The following is a 17,948-nucleotide window of genomic DNA, read 5'->3' as shown; positions in this document are numbered from 1 at the left end:
TCGCGGTGCGCGCGTTCCCGTCGAGGTCTGAGGTTACCGACCGCCGGTTCAAGTTTCGGCGCTGGTAAGACGTTACCGGTCGCTCCGATACGTGGCTGCTGGTGGCCGCGCATCGATTACTGGCCACCGGTACGTTATTGCGGCCCACCAGTGTGGCGTACCGGCTTCGCCTGTACGTGTTCACTCGCCGCCTGTACATGATATGGGCAGTAGGTACGGCGTATCGGCTTCGCGGTACGTGGTTACCGGTTACCGGTGTGGTGTACCGGCTAGGCCAGTACGTGTTTACCGGCCGCCTGTACGGTGTATCGGCTTCGCCAGTACGTGGTTACAGGTCGCCCGTACAGAGCTACCGGTTGCCGATACGAGAATACAGGACTCCGGTATGAACCGGTATATAAAGAATTTTTCACTAGGGTGGGCAAGTGCCCACTCAAAATTTAGAGATAATCGCAAAAAAATGGGGAATGGGCGCTTGCGCAGTCAACAATTTTTCTCCTCCAGATTAACCCTGTAGCAATAAAATGGATAGCTTCGTTCCTAACGAATAGACAACAGTCAGGTTCGGTGAATGGCTCTTTATCTAACTCAGTCCCTGTATATTCAGGCGTCCACCAAGGTAGCGTTCTCGGTCCCCTTCTTTTTCTCATTTATATCAACGATCTTCCCTCTTCGATTACCTCAACTATCCGCCTATTCGCAGATGATTGTGTTATTTATAGAAAAATCTTAGTCCCGACAGACCATAACATCAAGACCATAATGGTCTTGATGCTATATCTCCCTGGTGCTCAGAATGGCAGATGACCGTTAACCCCGACAAATGTAAACAAATGACCGTTACTACGAATTCAAACAAATCATACAGCCAATATACATTACTCATGCAGCAACTTGAATGTGTTTCACTATACAAATACTTAGGAGTAAACATCTCTGAAACTCTCTCATGGAAACAGCACATCGATAACTTAGTCACCAACTCATTTAAATCTCTAGGTTTCTTAAGGCGCACCCTACACCTGGCCCCCACTTCAACAAAACTGCTAGCATATAAAACAATTATTCTCCCTAAACTAGAATATGCAAATATCATATGGCATCCGCATCAAAATTATCTTTCTTCCAAATTAGAATCTGTCCAAAGCAAGGCAGTCCGGTTCATATCAACCGACTTTTCGCCTCAAACTAGTGTCTCAGCTTTAAAAACAAATTTGGCTCTCACTCCATTGTCTATTCGGCGCAATATTTACCGCATATGTTACTTTCATGACTTATACTACAGTAACTCGTGCTTTAAAAACACCTATTGTCATTTCGCACATTATATTTTCTCCTCGAACCGATAATTCCTGTAAGGTGCAGCAATACCAGTCACACACTAATTCCTTCCTGTTTTCACCCTTAATATTATCGATTACTGAATGAAATAACTTGCCAGACGAGATGGTTACTAACACAAACCCTGTTGAATTTAAAACAATGTGCGAGCGCTGTGGCATGAATCGTACAAGTACATGCTTGTTTTTGTTTTTTTTATAGTCGCTTTCCGTTTCTCCACATTGAAATTGTTGTTTTATACATAGTTACGTCCAGTTCAAAATTTCGGTTGTGTACGTACGATGTGACTTCATTTTTCTAAAGTGTGCTGGGCCGATTGCGATGATTTTGCTATACCAATGAGTGTGTTTGGAAAATTGTGTGACTATGTTGTTACAAATGCAAGTACCACCTAACCCCCCTCATGTAGTGCGTCCTAAAAGACGCCCTTGAGGTAAATAAATGAAAAAAAAACAATTTTATATATAAATGCACTGTGCATATTTTTTCATATCTTAAAAATTTGGATATCGGCGCTTAATGCGCAATGGGCGGATGCGCGGTATTCTACAATAAATTCATTTTTTCGGACTGCTCGATTTATCTGAGCTTCGCGGGATCCCCATCGAGTCAGAAATATTGGTCGATGGCTACCAAACTTAAACACAATGGTTACACACCACAGGTCCCGAGGACCATGACATCAATGAGCTGGCTTTCACCTTGTCCAAGGCAGCAGCGGAACACTAAGGGCGGGACCCTGGGTCACTGCACCGGCCGGCTCATGGGTGCCGTACAGTACCCTGCACGGCATTGCGTGTGGCTTAACTGGCGAAGCAGATGGTCATTGCACTACTTTTATGAGGCGTCGCTAGCCATTGTAAGTATATATTTTGGACACTCATGTCTGGTAATCTACTTTGGTACTCTACAAAAGAACACATCTGCTGGCGGTTTAGTCCTGCCAATTACGCCATTTTTAAACGGAACCCATTTAGTGGCGGCTCGGTTTCTGACTCGGCGGTCTTGCAGCAGTGTCTAGACTCGGCACAAACCTCTTTGTACTTTATTGTCAGGGCTAGTGTAATTTCTGCGATGCTGTCAAAGCAACTTCTGCGCGCAAACAAGATGCAAGACGAAGCCACATGCTCATGCCCAGTGTACGACTACATGTACTCATGAGCACTCGTGCCCATTCGTACGTACCCGGAACGTGGAGCGAGTTTGTTTCAGCCGACACTCCACGAGTTCATTCCGGCGATGCCACTCCACGCGTCCACGCACTCGCTGAACCTCGAGAATTAAGTGTGCACCACAATGCACTCCTGTTATGCATCACTCAGGAGAGGAACGAGAGCAGACAACTGGGTTTTTTTCCGCCATAAGAGACGGGAGAACAAAAAAAAAAAAGGAAGCACGTCTCACGGGCAAAAAATCGGACGCGTGCTGGGCTATTTATTCTGTGAAACAAGCAATCGACCACCTGTGCTTTACTTGCAAGTTTTCAGTCATTTTGTTGTCACAGAGACGTTGAAATACATCAGTAGGTAAATAAAGGTTCAGAACAAACGTCAGCTACCGCGAGCTGGGACGTTAGGTGACAAGCCTCACCCGCCCCCTGTCCATCATCTGACCCCATTCTGCGAATGTTGCTATATGCAAGAGAGCGTGATCATGTGGCAAGAGATTCAAATGCTACTGCCCAAAGAACACATAGTTTTCACAGCACTGTCAGCTAAGGGGTGCACGGAGGATACTCGTGCGTAGTACTGCGGAAGCTGCAGGCGCGAGAGGGGGTGGGGGATTGACAACTTTTGTCCGAGTGTTGAGCGAAGATCATCAAGGGTTAACTTTTAGGGGAAGATTGGTGATGTGCGGGTACAAAAATAAGGGTCCAAGTACTATGAGCAAAAGAGGAGTTCCTGCTCTTCCTCCTCTGGAACTGCTAGTGGTATACCAGCTTTAGGTCCACCCACTAGTCACTCTAACCAGGGCTCCGTGTTCTGACGTCTCCACAGTATCTCGTGTTCTCCTCTCCCTCAGTGTTTTGGTGCATACTCATGTGCTCTGCATCATGGACAGATTTTGTTCTTTTTTCGGAAAGGGGGGGGGGGGGGGAGACTTGTGTTTCTTTTTCGAGTTCACTTTTTCTTAATGAAAAATCAACATACTCCAGCTTTTCTTAGGAAGAAATGATTAGTTTTTGGCGACATAACATATATTCGGTCAACGAAACACATGTAAGCTACATTTTGCCCCTGAAATATTTATCTCCTTGCAGACTCCCTCTTCTCCCCCACCCCGCCCCACCCAGCCTGAGCTATAAATGCGCCCCTGCTCCTCATTGCCCTGCATGTTCAGGTCAGATATTGTCCGTGTTGACCTGGTGGACTCCTTTGTTCTTTGAATTCATTATAGGTTTCAAACCGTCCTGAATCATGGACGAAGCCTTGCAAGATTGCAGTCTTTTGCTCAGTCCTTTTTGGTGGATCGGGTCTTGCCATGTTCCCTTCTTGTGGGTTCCTGTAGTAATTAAATTAATTCTATTTTTTCCTTCTGATGACAGTGCATACCTACTGCTACAAGTGACAAAAAGAGTGTGGTACATTCATGCCACAGATTACTGTGAAACATGCGAGAAGGTAATTACACAGAAGATGAAGCTCCAAAAATTTGATGGAAATACGATAGATATCCCCGTTTATTTTTTTTGCCACCTTAACATGCTATGTCCGAAGTATTTCAGCCTACCATGGTGTAGAGATCGCTTGAGAATTTTGTCGTTTCCTGGAAACTGAGTGAATCGACCTTCAACCGTTTGGATGGGGGCACCCCGACGGCTCGCCCCGAGGGTAGGGGGATGAGTGGCTTGAGCCCTTTTTAATCTTTGGCTCGGGAAGGAGACAAACATTCTTGCCTGCCGCCGCGAGGTAGTGGCGACTTTGTCGTCACGGCGCGTTTCCAGTGACGGCTTGTGCAGTCGGGGGACTGCTGCAATAAGGTTTTAGCGACGAGGGGCGCCGGTCTGGGTCGAAGGACACGGCGGTCGAAGGACACGGCGCCAATTTGTTTTGACGCGGCGGAGTGGAAGGTGTTTTCCCCGTAAAGTAGTAAAGTATCGCCCCGATTGGAGAGTTCCCCCAGGGGTCTAGAATTGTTTCTCTTCTTAGAAAAGGGAAATGACGAGTTCGGTGGCCTTTCTGTAATTGGTGGAGGACCCGCTGGCACTGGGGCCAATAGAATTGTATAATCGTCCTGATTGGACAGGCCCTGTGTCAGCGGGGAGTTTTCTCGTCCGCGCTGGCGAGGAAACGCTGAGTTTGGACAAGCCCGTGCGCGGAGCAAGTTATCTCCCGCGGTCCGCCGGTCCGCGTAGCTTAGTCGCGAGCGACGAGCAGTTTCTTTTGAGCCTCACCGTGCGCGGTGGGCACTTTGCGCCGAGGCGCGTTTTTTTTCGCCTTTCTACTGCCGTGAGCGGACAGTAGAGTCCTGTAACCAAGTTTGCTGTTGTCGTTTTAATATATTTGTTTTTATCAATCGTTGCTCTCGACTTCGAGCGTCTTTCTTCGAGGCTCCGCCACCACCAACGAGCAAGAAGCGACCATCCAGCGCGGCAGTCCACGATCGCCCGGCCCTGACCTACGACTTCTAGGAAGGACCGGGACAAAACAACCTGGTGACCGTCAGGGAGGGACGCATTCTTTACTCATGGCATTGGCTTTTGACCATTCACACTTTCAAGGAAAGACTATCAGCAAGGAGGGTTCCCAAGTCTTTTTTGTTTGCAATAATTACTGAGAGAGGTTAATGCGGACCGCAGGTTTCTCTGCTTTTTTTGCAAGGGTTGTGGTGACATCGAAATGCCAAGCTCTGGCTGAAGGATGGTGGGTACACAATGCTAGCAGCCTTCAGGTCTATCCAGTATCCTCCAATCGGAGCTCTGCATTCTGAGATCGCAACAACCCCTGCTAAAGAAGGGACAAACTTGCACTCCACATAGACATTGCCAAGTGGATTTCAACACGGCTAAATGCTTAAACTTTAGACTATTTTGTCACCATGATTTTAACGAGTTTTTGCTAGGGAAATGTTTTCCAGAGCGTTTGGACTTGCCATACATAAATTAAAAAAAATAAAAACATTGACTACATTTATCCTCAGAGTTTTTACAGAACACACATTGCTATCACCATCACTTTTTATTTAGACCATCATCACTTTTTATTTGAATGGATAGCACTTGTGTTGAGATGTTTTACTTCCGAATGTCCGGAAAGCATCCTTGCCGTGCAGCTGTCAACGGTCTAGTGACGAGCCGAAGCGGGACGGTAATGTTGGAGATATGAAACAGAATAGTACCCCGTGTTAAATATTTATTTGTTTGCTGGTCTGCTCGGAATCACTGAGGTGCGTTGTTTTCCTGTGTGCCTTTATTTTATGTTAATAGAATGTGCTGCACTTACAACTATACTGCTCACTTGCACTCGTGCCGAGGTCTGCGACAGTTGACCGAACACCATTCGATAGAAGCATGTTTTCAAGTACGGGCACATTTTATCGAAGCACAGTTACAGCAACATCAATTATTGAAAAAGGATCGCCATTTAGTGAATCTATTCGATTGGTATAAGTTAATCTGGAAGCACCTAAATGCTAGTGCGATTTACGGAGGCATGTTTGCCTATGCTTTGAGCACTTGCTCTTCTCTCTTAGGTTGTAAACCAGGCAGAACGTAAAAGTATCCTTGCGAAAACAGCAGGGTTGTGACATGCACAAAAACATGTCTATCATTCTTTGAATGTGCTGGCCGCCCAAGCGAGTGATTCGCTGACTGGCTCGGCTTCACCGTCGGCCAAGGCAGAGCAAGCAGTCGAGTTCGGTGAATTGTGTTTTCCTGAAAACAAATTTGCTAAAAGGAGGTTTGCCGCCACTTTCAATAAACTGTGTCTTTTTGAAAGGATTCAATAAAATGGAGGCTTCTAAACCGGTGCTTGAGAAAATAGGTGCCTCCGCTCGGGCCCTACACACCGTTGTTCTTAGATTTATCAGTTGACGAGCTCCACAGAAAAGCAGAGTTCAAAAACAGTTCTATGCTGCAGGCACGCAAGCAGGTAAAGGTAGATAACGTTCCTAGCGCCATAGCGTCAATGCCTCCACGGTCAACAAAGAACATTTTTTGAACGACACTGTTTTTGAATTAAGTGTTGTGAAGACCTTATGTTTATTGTAAGAACCATAATAAAATTACTTTCCACCGCAGGTAATGTGCATCCAACCTTCCACCGGATCTGTCCATAGGACGGGCCGATAGTGTAGCAGTTTGCCATTGAGCGGATGCGCCGCAAAAAGGCTACGGCCATTTTCCGAAGCTTGTCAACTGACCTGGATCTAAGAACATATGTAAACCACATTGCTACCGTTGCCAAGCGGGTCCAGACATTGTTGGAGATCTGCTGTCTTTGCTGAGAAATTTTTTTACAATGTTCACACTTTGGTCAATGCAAGCACATATTTTTTTCAGTAATATTGACTAACATTTCAGCAATCAAGGAAGTTGATACCGAAATGTTGCAAGGAACAAAGAAATTAAATCTAGGCGGTTCTTGGGTGAAAATTTTATGTCTTGTTTTGTTGTTAAATACAGCACTGATTTTGTTTTCCCCATCATTGAAGCATGCATATCACCCGAGAAATGAGGTCTTCCGTCCTCGCGGAGAAAGTTTACTGTATTACCAGTAAAGGAGGCTGGTGACATGTCTAGGGTAGACAATCATTGCCCCATTTCCCTACATGTATGCTCGTTTGAAAGTCTGAGATAGTTATACATACATGGGTCTTTTTACTCGTTACAAGCAGCACCATGGAACGCAATCTTTTTAGAGAGTCGCTCAATATAAATTAGTTTCTGGGCACTTGAATACACGGTGCCATTTTTTCTTTCTTGTAAGCAGGTCGATACAATTTATTTCGATTTATAACAAGTTTATGATAAGATCAACCACAAATTGTTTTGTAAAAACCTTTATTGTATTGTTTTGTAAAAACCTTAATTAAAACCACATTTTAAACTGTTTAATAACTCTAGAAACTCGCAAGATGAGGACGGCAGGGAGAAGCTTCAGTCATCGCTCCAGGAGGAGCTTCCTACGTTTGACAATGCTTCAAGCCGGGCATTCGAAAGACGCAACCAGACGTTCTCATTATGTTACGGACTATAACATATCGCCCGAATCGTGTTCGGGTGTTGAATAGAGTATTGTGTGTTTTTGTACTGACCTGGCGTCTGCCTGGACGACTAAATGTAGGACAACAAGAATTGCAGGGAGGAGCATCCTAGATTCGGCAATAATTTGGCATCTTGCGAGCCTCCAGAATGCACGCGCAGACAGAGCATGAGAAAAGGCGACAAGTGCTTGCTGGAGGCTGGGCGCTAAGAGATGCCCTGCGTTTCTCATCTTGTCGGCGAGTATTAGCACCGAGATGTTCTGGTGACATCTTTTTTTGTTCACAGCATCAGAGGCAGTTTGATACTTCAGCACAGGCACTGTGGGATTCGACTTGCCTTACTGCACCACGAGGTCGATCCCACTCCGTAGCTCGATGTTGACTGCTACGGTTTTGTCCGTCCGGAGGCTGCCGTGGACTCCGAGGAGAGGATTAACTCCAAAACACAAAGATACTGAAGAAGCGGCTTCATTCAGCTCCTGTGCCACCCCGCTATTCCCGTCGGCAAAACTAAAAAAAGAAAAGAACGGAAAAAGGTCGGTGCTGTCGCATTACACAGATTCACCTGGTGAGGGCCCACGTTGCCGCATTAGGCAGATTCGTGGAAAGGGGAAAGCTCCAAAAAGAACGAGGCTCCGTGGCCCAGAGCCTCCCCCGACGAGAGACTCGGCCGTCGTTCGCGGGCCGCTTATCTAGCCAGCGGAAAGTGGACGCGCCCGAGGTAGGTAGTACATGGCTTATCCCGCAGATGGGCCGCGTCCACAATCATTTCCGAAGGGTGCGCCGGAGGCACTTTCACCCAAAAGGGCGAGGGAAGACGTCCTCTTCGAGGAATGCGGTTTAACCCCCGTATCCGGGATGACGTCGCCATAACGCTCCCACGCGCTGCTTGTGCTAGGCTTAGATAGGGAGACGGGAAACCCGAGGTTCCCCCAGCACGTAGCCAGGATTTTTTTTCGGGGGTGGCCCGCCGATAACAAAATGCTGTATGAAGGGGAAGGGGGAGAGGAAGTCCCAGCAAAATGGAAGATTTCGGGGGGGGGGGGGGGCCTTAACCCCATGGGTCCCCCCCCCCCTGGCTACACGCCTGCTTCAGCACAATGTTCCCCCAGGTGAGACAAAACAAACACCTTTCACGCAAGGCTCGTCAAAATATTAGGTCTGGAAAATATTGGCCGTCCACATTCAGTCCTAATTGAAAACTCTACTCCATGTTCATGTCATGTGGCCGCATTGAAAAGCACTGCAAAAGAGCGCAAGCATGCACATGACCTCGCCACACCAGTCTCCTCCTTCACAGTGAATTCTGCTTGCTATGGTCACCAAATGTCAATAGATTCACATGCTAATGCAGCGACTGAAGCCAGCTACCGCCACTCCATCTTCCCAAATGTAGTCTTCTACCAATGCAACAGTAGCTTGGGCTCCAACTGGGCAATCCCCCAAGCAAATGATATTGTGGCATACCTTAAATTTATTTCTAAAATTCTATAGATTTTTTCGCCCTCCGTCGCATGGGTGCTGCCATCTTGCAATCACGTGGCATAGCCGCCATAAGGTTATGGTGGCTAGAAGGGGAGGTGTATCGGTCCCACGGCTCGCCCCGTTGTGCGGAGTGTTACGTTGTCGTATGACGGCGGCAGGTGGCGCTAGCAAGCGCAGCCCGATGGTGCCTGGCTTGACTTTTGGAAACGCAGTGCTATGCATGAAATCCGAAGTGCATGCGAGACTAGAAATAAAACAGCGCGGAGTAGGTAGACTGGCTTTGGGGGCACATTGCAAAACGCCAAACCAGGGAGTACAAGGAGACATGGGATGGGCATCATTTGAGAGCAGGGAAGCGGTGAGCAAGGTAGAATTTGAGGATAGGTTGAGGCAAATGGACGGGGAGCAATGGGCACGAAAGGTTTTCAGCTATTTATACATGAGGAGTGTAGACAAAAAGTGGAGACAGCGCACTAGGAAATTAAGAGGAAAGTTTTTGGGCTATAGCGAAGATACGGAAGAGCAAGTCTCAGTTAAGAAGAAAGTTAAGGCCACAGAAAGAGATTGGTGGCTAGAGGGAATGCAGACAAAGACGGCTCTGGAAAGCTATAGATTAAACAAAAGAGTTATTGCCAAAGAAAGCATTTATGACAATTCTAGGGGAAGCTCATTGCTGTTTGAGGCAAGAACGGGTGTTCTGCGAACCAGAACATATAGAGTGAAGTACCAGGAAATTGATACAGTGTGCACTGCTTGTGGAGAGGAGGACGAGACGGCTGAGCACTTGATACTCTACTGTAAAGGGCTTCACCCTATGCCTACCGAAGACAACATAGATTTAATAAAGTCATTGGGTTTTAGAGACAGCGAAGGGAGAGTGGATTTCAAGACTGTAGAGATTACCAAGCAAAGATTAAGTGAATGGTGGCAGAAATCGAGAGAAAACTAGGTATTTTCTTATCCACTGATGGCAAGGGGGTTTCATAGCCTCACTTTCTTTGCACTGCGGAGTGAATATAGATTTCACATTTAAATATTCTAAGCTTAAGTGGTAAAACAAAATGGCTAGGTGGCGTAAGCTACCGCCCGATCCAAAGGGCTCAGCCGTATTCATCCATCCATCCGATCTGTTTCTCCGGAGACATCGGCGGCTACCGGTGCTCGGCCTGTGTTGAGTCATTCGCCTGAACCTCGTGTTGGTTGGTTCGTGTGCTTCTGTGAGCTACCACTTATTAGCTTAAACGTCTTTCTGTTACCCGTTCCTTTTGCAAACATGTGAGCGAAATATAGCGAGGCAGAGCACTGGACAGAATGGGGAAGAAGCAGACGCACTGCTTTGCGCCGGGGTGCTCAAGCGGCTATGTTTCGACACGAACGAAGACACACGTGTCCTTGTTTGGTGTGCCTAAACAAGCAGATCGCTTCCAAGCGTGGCAGCCCGCCGTTCCAAGAGCCGACAAAGAACTCGACGACAGGTCAGTCCTCTGTGAACTGCACTTTGACGAACGATATATCGTACGCCACTTCACTCATACAGTGAGGGGGGAGCTCGTTCAGATCCCTCGCGACCGACCTATCCTCACGGACGATGCGGTACCTACAGTTTTCCCCAATCTGCCGGCGTACCTCTCAAAGCCGCTGCCAAAGAAGCGCCGAACAAAAACATCGTCTGAGGGCCTCCCTTCGAAAACACCTCGAGCTGACATTGAAGGGTCAGATTCTGCACCGCAGCTCAACGACGCTGACCTGCCGTGCACCAGCACGAGCGTTCTTCAAGGAGTGGACCTGCAAGACTGTGCACTTCCTAACAACTACTGGGGAAGCCTTCTGGTTTCAGGTGCCCCTGAGATTGTTGTGTTCTCAGTGTAAGAGATGGACGGAGGGACGGTAGGCTTAGAGCGGTCGGTTGTGTTCAACACGAGCAACGGTATCTGCGCCCTCGTGATCGTTCAGGGTGCAACTCTGAAGACGGTTCAAGTAGAGAACAAACAAGGAGCCGAAGACTTGCTTAGAGAAGTACAAGCGATGAAAACCTGCATGGGACTGGGAGAAGTGCAGGATCTTGATGAACTGCTTCGCTCGAAATGTAAACACCGGACATTTGGACGCAAAGTATTCAGTTTGAAGTGCACTGGCACTGTTCAGAGCCAGAACAGCAGATGTGTGCAGTGCAAATATCTGCGCAAGCTGCTGCTGAATGAACTTTCGCGCAAGCGGAGGAGTATCAGGCACCCTGTCCAAGCAACAGCTCACAAGATGCGGATCAAGACGCTCAAGCTAAAGAGAGCAAGAGAAGCAGTTGCTGCCATGAAGAAAAAACTGGCAGAAATGAAAGTGAAAAACGCACAGGTTAGGCCATCAACCCTGGATGAAGAACTCAAGCGCTTGACAAGCATGCAGCAACAGCAGGTGAGAGCTTGCCTTGAGGCCTCCAAGCGTAAAAGTATGTGTGGAATGAAATTCACAGATGAATGGGCACTCGAGTGCATCATCATGCGGATGAAGAGCCCTCGTCTGTACGAGCACCTTCGCAAACAAAAGACGCTCGTCCTGCCGGGGCGTACTTGCCTCCGCACATACACTCGTGCGTACAGGGGTGGATTTGGCCTTAACATAAACATGTTTCGTTGCCTTGCTGAAAAAACAAAAACCATTGACAACTCCATGTGCCACGGCGGGTTGCTCATTGACGAGATTAAGCTTTCTGAGCACCTGAGTGTAGGACAAGGTGCAAGCTTGTAGGGTTTGTGGACTTGGCCGACTACACCACCGAGAAGGAAAAGCATCTCATGTGCGACCATGGGCTGGTTCTGCTATTTCAGCCGTTTGGTGAAAAGTGGCATCAGATCTTGGGTGTCTTTGAGTCGCGATCTAATGTAAAAGCCGAAATGCTCGCACGTATCATTGTAGATGCTATTCTGATGACTGAGAAAGCTGGACTTTTCATTGACTTTGTGACATGTGACGCTGCTGCATGGAACAGGCGTATGTGGAAAATATTTGGAATTAAAGCAACGTCAACAAAAGTCGTCTGCAAGACGGAGCATCCTGCAGACCCCAGCAGAAAGCTGCACTTCATTTCGGATTTTCCGCACCTGGTGAAGTGCTCGAGAAACAACATGCTGATTGCAGGGTTTCGCACACCAGAAGGACGAGTTCGAGTAGAGCACATCGAAGAAGCCTGGAAGTGTGACAACAAGAGCCTCACACCACTCAGAGCCATGCCACGCGTCACAAAACCGGTGCTACACCCGAACGGATTCGAGAAAATGAGCGTCAGCCACGCCATCCGCCTATACAGCGACGAGGTAGTCCGGGGCCTTTACCTGTACAAGCAAGAAGTAGAGGGCAGGTTTGGTACCACAACAGCAACAGAATGCTTTGGCAAGAAGATGAGAGACCTTATCAGTGTAATGACATCTCGCCGCAGCATGGACGCCTTAAGGCCTGGGTCAAGAAAGGAGGCTGTGCTGCAAGAATTTCTCGATTACCTCAACACATGGGAGGCATCGGCAGGAACGCAAGGGCAGGGCTTCCTCAGTCGCAGCACCGCCGAAGGACTTCGTGTTACGCTTTCAAGCACGCTTTCTCTCTTGGATTACGTGACAGAAGAGTTGGGGTACAGGTACCTTCTGACATCACGACTTAGTCAAGATCCCATTGAAAACCTCTTCGGGATCCTTCGTCAGATGTCGGGATGTAATGACCATTCAACACCTTCACAGTTTCTCGTCTCTGTAAACTGCCTGACATTCGCCAACCTTGCAAAATCGCCAACACGAGGGAATGTCACAGGAAGCACCCTGAGGAGTCTTCTTGACCCAAGCAACGCACAAGACGCTCAGAGACGAGTCGATGACCTCCTTGACCTTGGCAACCTTCAGGAAGCCAAAGCCACGCTGGATGCTTGTGGCATCGTTACCGACCAGCTGTCCCTCACACGTGAACGAAGTGACTCGCGCCTGGTGTTCTACATTGCAGGGTATGTAGCACGCAAGTGCATACGCAAGACAAACTGCAGAGAATGCACTGAACGGCTGCTCCAGGAATCTGCAGCAGCACCCAAGGAAGCATGCCTGACGAGTGCTGTAAACCGGGGTGGACTTCTTTACCCATCCGCAGCTCTGAACCTGTTAGTGATGTCTCTGGAAAATGCATTCACTGCTTGCTTTAGTTCCCGAGAACTTGGACCGGACAGCATCCTCGATGTGTGCTCTTTTTTGCAAGCATGCTCACTGGGCTCTGTTGGCTGCACTACAAACAGCACCACATTGACAAACATGATCATTAAGTTTTTCATCCTAACAAGGTTGCACTTCCTTGTCGCCACAAAGAATGCAAGTCGGCAGGAGAGCCGGGAAAGAAAAAAACACTTAAAGATCAGGCGTGTGCTGTAAAAGCCAGTATCGAGTTTGTTGCTAGCTGGCATTATTGCATTTCTTTTTGAGTTTTTATAAAAGGCACTCCGTTTGTGACCGCTGAAATGTTTACATAGTTCTGTTGTAGAAACCCTGATTTATGAGACTGACTGCTGGCTCATGTTTGTGCTGTTGGGAAGATGTTCACTACCCTGTTTTGAGTTTCGTGCTTATTAAAGTGTTCATGCATTCTTTGGATTGACGTTGAAGTATTTTACACTGTGCAATTCACCCTTTATTTTGGTGTGATGTGCCAGGGCTCTCAATTATATAGACAACTTTATGAAACAGTTAAAAATAGTATTTTCGATAAAATTCTTAATATACAAGTACAAAGTTCTAAGAATCGACTACCCGCACGCAAGAACACAAAGCCTTAACACGAGTAAAATTCTGCTTTCTCAGGTACCCAATTATTTCAAATTTATTAGGCAGAACCTCGCTGGTACCTCTGGATTATTGGACACCAGCTTTAGTAATGCAGTAAAGAAACGTGAACATCAAACGCTGACAAATCAAGTCATTATCGCCCTCTGCTTGTAACCCGACACTCAAAATCTCCCGCTCCAATCTTATTCCACACTGACTCATCAAAAGATTCAGGCAAGAACGTAAGTCTCCACTTCGCGCAAGGTTCCGTGATCGGCCCACGATTAAAACACAACAGAGGTGCAAATACCGAACTAACATGCTACATCTGTCGAACAAAATTAAAATCTCAGTCCCTTATTTCTTGTGACACAAGAAAAAGAGTTGCATCGGAGTTAACACTACAAACTGAACGAACCGCGAAACCGTGCAGACGACAGCGCGGACACGGAACAGGCTGATCGGGCTGCTGACCACAGCGCCTCTCGCGGCGTCATAACGCAGCGCGACGGCCTTGCCTCCTCCGACCGTCACACCTCCCCTTCTAGCCACCATAATAAGGTGGCTTCAAATCGTCGCTTCTCTCTCCCCTTCGCGAGCGCATTGTATTTTTTTTTTTTTCGTCGCGTTTTACCGCAATTTCACAGCGAAGCTGTATTTGACTCGTTGGTATGTTTTTTGGTGTCTGTCAACAGACCAGTAGTGGAGAGAAAAGCATTGTGTGCTCCTTGTCTTCTATCGTGTATTTTTGGAGCCTGTAGTTTTCAATGAAAAAAACCACAAGTGTCAAAACCACATGATCGCTAAGGCGTGCACAAACAATGCGAAACACATGCGTCTCGCGGTGAAAATTTTAGTTTCATAAGCTTCCGTGGCAACGGCGCCATACAAAGTCTTTCACATAGACCCTTTAGCTGTTCACAAACATGAACTTTTGCTTACGTCCCAAGCGACTTCCGATCGCTCAGTCTTTGCAAGTCTGTCGAACTTGCTTATGTCACCGCTAGAAAGAATAAATGCTACATGAACAACAAAGTTGGAGATTTAATGATAGCATTCGGCTTATAATTTAATGTCTTCGAGGAGGCACGTTTGTTTACAAAATATTTAAAACATATAAACATACTGTAAAGGACTTAAATTTCGCGAACCGCCAACATTTTGTGAAAAGTATATTACGCGAACGATCCTGGTAAAACGTAAACATAATGGAATCTATAACGAGGTTCCACCGCATCGCGAAAATGAGAACCCATAAATTATTCCAAAACTTTAGCTTTAACCTGAATTGCGAAATATTGAGCCCGCGAAAAATAATTCGTTTACCAAATCTCCCATTTCTTCGTTTTTTTTTTTCTTTTTGGCGTTCACCTGGTGAAATGGTGGTTAAACATTTCATCGACATTTCAGGCAGCTGTGTCAATGTGGGTTTTCTTCATTCTTTCTGTGAATCGTAAGTTCGCTGGGACGTCAAACTGGAGCACCGCCTGGTGGCATTTGCAAAGAAAAGGGTCTTTACAAAAAAGGTTTTGGTACAGCTCATTTACTTTTGATTTTTCAATCATTTGGTATAGTGCAGTGGGCAATCGTTGCAGGTAATACCACAGCTTCGCTGGCCGACTATCTTTACAGCGTAAATAGAAACTCCAATTTTGTTTTTATTTTGTCTTGCTTTGTGAAGTGTAGTCTGATACTTATATTTACTACCTAACAGCATGTCATAATTATATGCGCAAGTTCTGCACATTATTTTATATATGCAACGTCAAGGAAAGGTATCAGCGTTAACACTGGCACACATCGAGTTTGTAGAGGTCTCCAAGACAGACGAGGTCTGAGAGACCAATTATTTATGACACTGGCAATTTGCTTAAGTGTTAGTTGTGCAATAAGAAGCACAGGGTATATTTACACATTTATGATCTTGAAGAAGATTGCAAATATAGACAATGCTAGCAGTCACTGTGTGTTTCTTAAAAGCATCAACCCAGGTAACAATTTATGTTGTGGAGACAGTCGGCGCAACAAAGTTTCGCAACAAAAAACAGTTGTACTGCAATCGCACAACAATGTTGTAGCAACAGTCATACCACTGCAGAAGTGTCCGCTGCTAAAGCACTCCGGCAACTGTGTCGGTCAACCGTTGATTGTTTCATGCTCGCAACAGTTACCGAAGCATTGCTTTTACCCAGTAAAATGTGTGCTGTCCTGATGTTGCTAAACTGTTCCCGTGGCAGGTTCAAAAACAGTTTGCGTTTACACTGCCAGAATGCAGTCCCCAAACATTGCTTTTCAAAAGTGTTCCAACCGTACGACACAACAGTTTCGCGCTAGGTTGGGATAGATGTGTGGAGGAATTGTTGCGGAAACACTGGACACCATTGTTGGTTGACTGGTGCTCAAGCCTATTTGGCAGACGTTGCGTGCCACAACGGGACTGCAGCTGTACATCAGTTTTTGCCAACTGTTGCCGCATGCATCTTCTCAACATTTGCACTGCATGACCAAGCAGCGCTCCTCGCGACAGTGCTTCCCCATGATCGGGGCAACAATGTCTTGATTTTGTTGCTAGAGTCTGTCACGCCACAGCTGCGTGGCATAGTTTTGCGGGTGTTCCTCACTTATGTCGCAGCAATTGGAAAACAGTTGGACAGCCTTTTGGCAACTATTGCGGGCACCTTATAGCGCAACAGTAGTACAGCCAACGTTACTAAAGCTCAGTATACTGCATGGAACATTCCCCAAAGAAGTTGCGCCGATCCGTACAATGGAACCCAACTATCGGCGATCGCAACGCCGCCATTTCTCCCGCCGCGGCCACTGAGGAAACTGCACAGCTTTTGAACTGACTCAGAGTGTCGCATTCATTAGCGTCAACTATTACTCTTCTATTTTGGCTTTCATCGGCTATATCGTAGCCGAAACAGACCACGTAAAAGGACGTCAGGGTAGCCACCCCCGTCTCCCATGCAGGGGTACCGTGAATACACACAGAAGTCAGCACGTACCCAGCTTCGGACGCGCTACCTCAAATTTCCGGTGAGTCGTAGTTGTATAAAAACAATAGTAATTATGCCGCGAACCCTTGTAAACTATTTTTTCAAGAACCATCCCGTGCCTGCTATTTTGTACCAATCTCCAATAAACGTTCCTACAAAAAAAGTTTATTTCCGTTTGTTTTCATGCAAAGAACTAGTTTTCTTAAACTTCATGGTAACCAGAGTCCCGATGCCCGCCAAAGATGTACTCTTTCTGCGGATGCAACTAGAGGGCGCTACCGCCGCGTTGTTCCGGAGTTCTCCAGCCCCTCCAGCAGCGCTCCGATGCGAAGCTCTGTGCGACGACCGCCGTTTTAATGGCATTTATTTTAAAAAGAATAATTCAGAAACCATATGTTTCAGGAGTATCATGAAACTGCCTATTATTCACGTACTTTAACTGTTGCTTGTGGTTCTCTATTTCGGGTAGTGGTGCGATAGCACCCTCCACGCCGTTATGAGCACTATCACGCTACCATGCCGCTGAGACAAAAACAACCAACCAATGACTCAGCTGAAAGTGACATCCTCATAGATTAGCAGAGCATCCCACTCACGTGATACACCCCCCCCCCCCCCCTTTGCGCTAGGTTGGGATAGCGATATTCATATTGTATTACGCTTAAAGGAGTCATGAAATTATTTTTTATTTCTCCTTAGCTTTAATCCTCAACTCAAACGCGGATTCAGAAATCACGTGGTCGTGACATGCTTTTGCACAGGCGCGATGACTCGAAGCTTTCATCGTGCTTTTTGAACACAACATATAACTTGTCATTCCCAAGTGATTATAAGTTCTGTCAGGGCACTCATTGACCACGAACGCGAATCCAAATATTTGTTGACGAGCGCATACATCCGAGTGAAGCAGTTCTCGTGTGCAACGCGTGAGTTCAGGTCGGCTGACGTGCTGTGGGTACCGTTAACATGGTTTGGGTAACACTGACATGCTCTGAGTACAGCCGATCTATCACAGTGAAAAGGCGGAGAGCTTTCAAGGGAAATGAGGTACAAACTAGTCCCCTATATCTCCAAATGTTCGTAACCGAAAAGCTGGTTTTTGACTTTCTACCCTCTTTATTTCGGCCCACTA

Source organism: Ixodes scapularis, unplaced genomic scaffold (genome assembly GCF_016920785.2).
Source record: "Ixodes scapularis isolate PalLabHiFi unplaced genomic scaffold, ASM1692078v2 PGA_scaffold12__126_contigs__length_90152505, whole genome shotgun sequence".
NCBI lineage: Eukaryota > Metazoa > Arthropoda > Arachnida > Ixodida > Ixodidae > Ixodes > Ixodes scapularis.
This window is presented reverse-complemented; position numbering follows the sequence as displayed.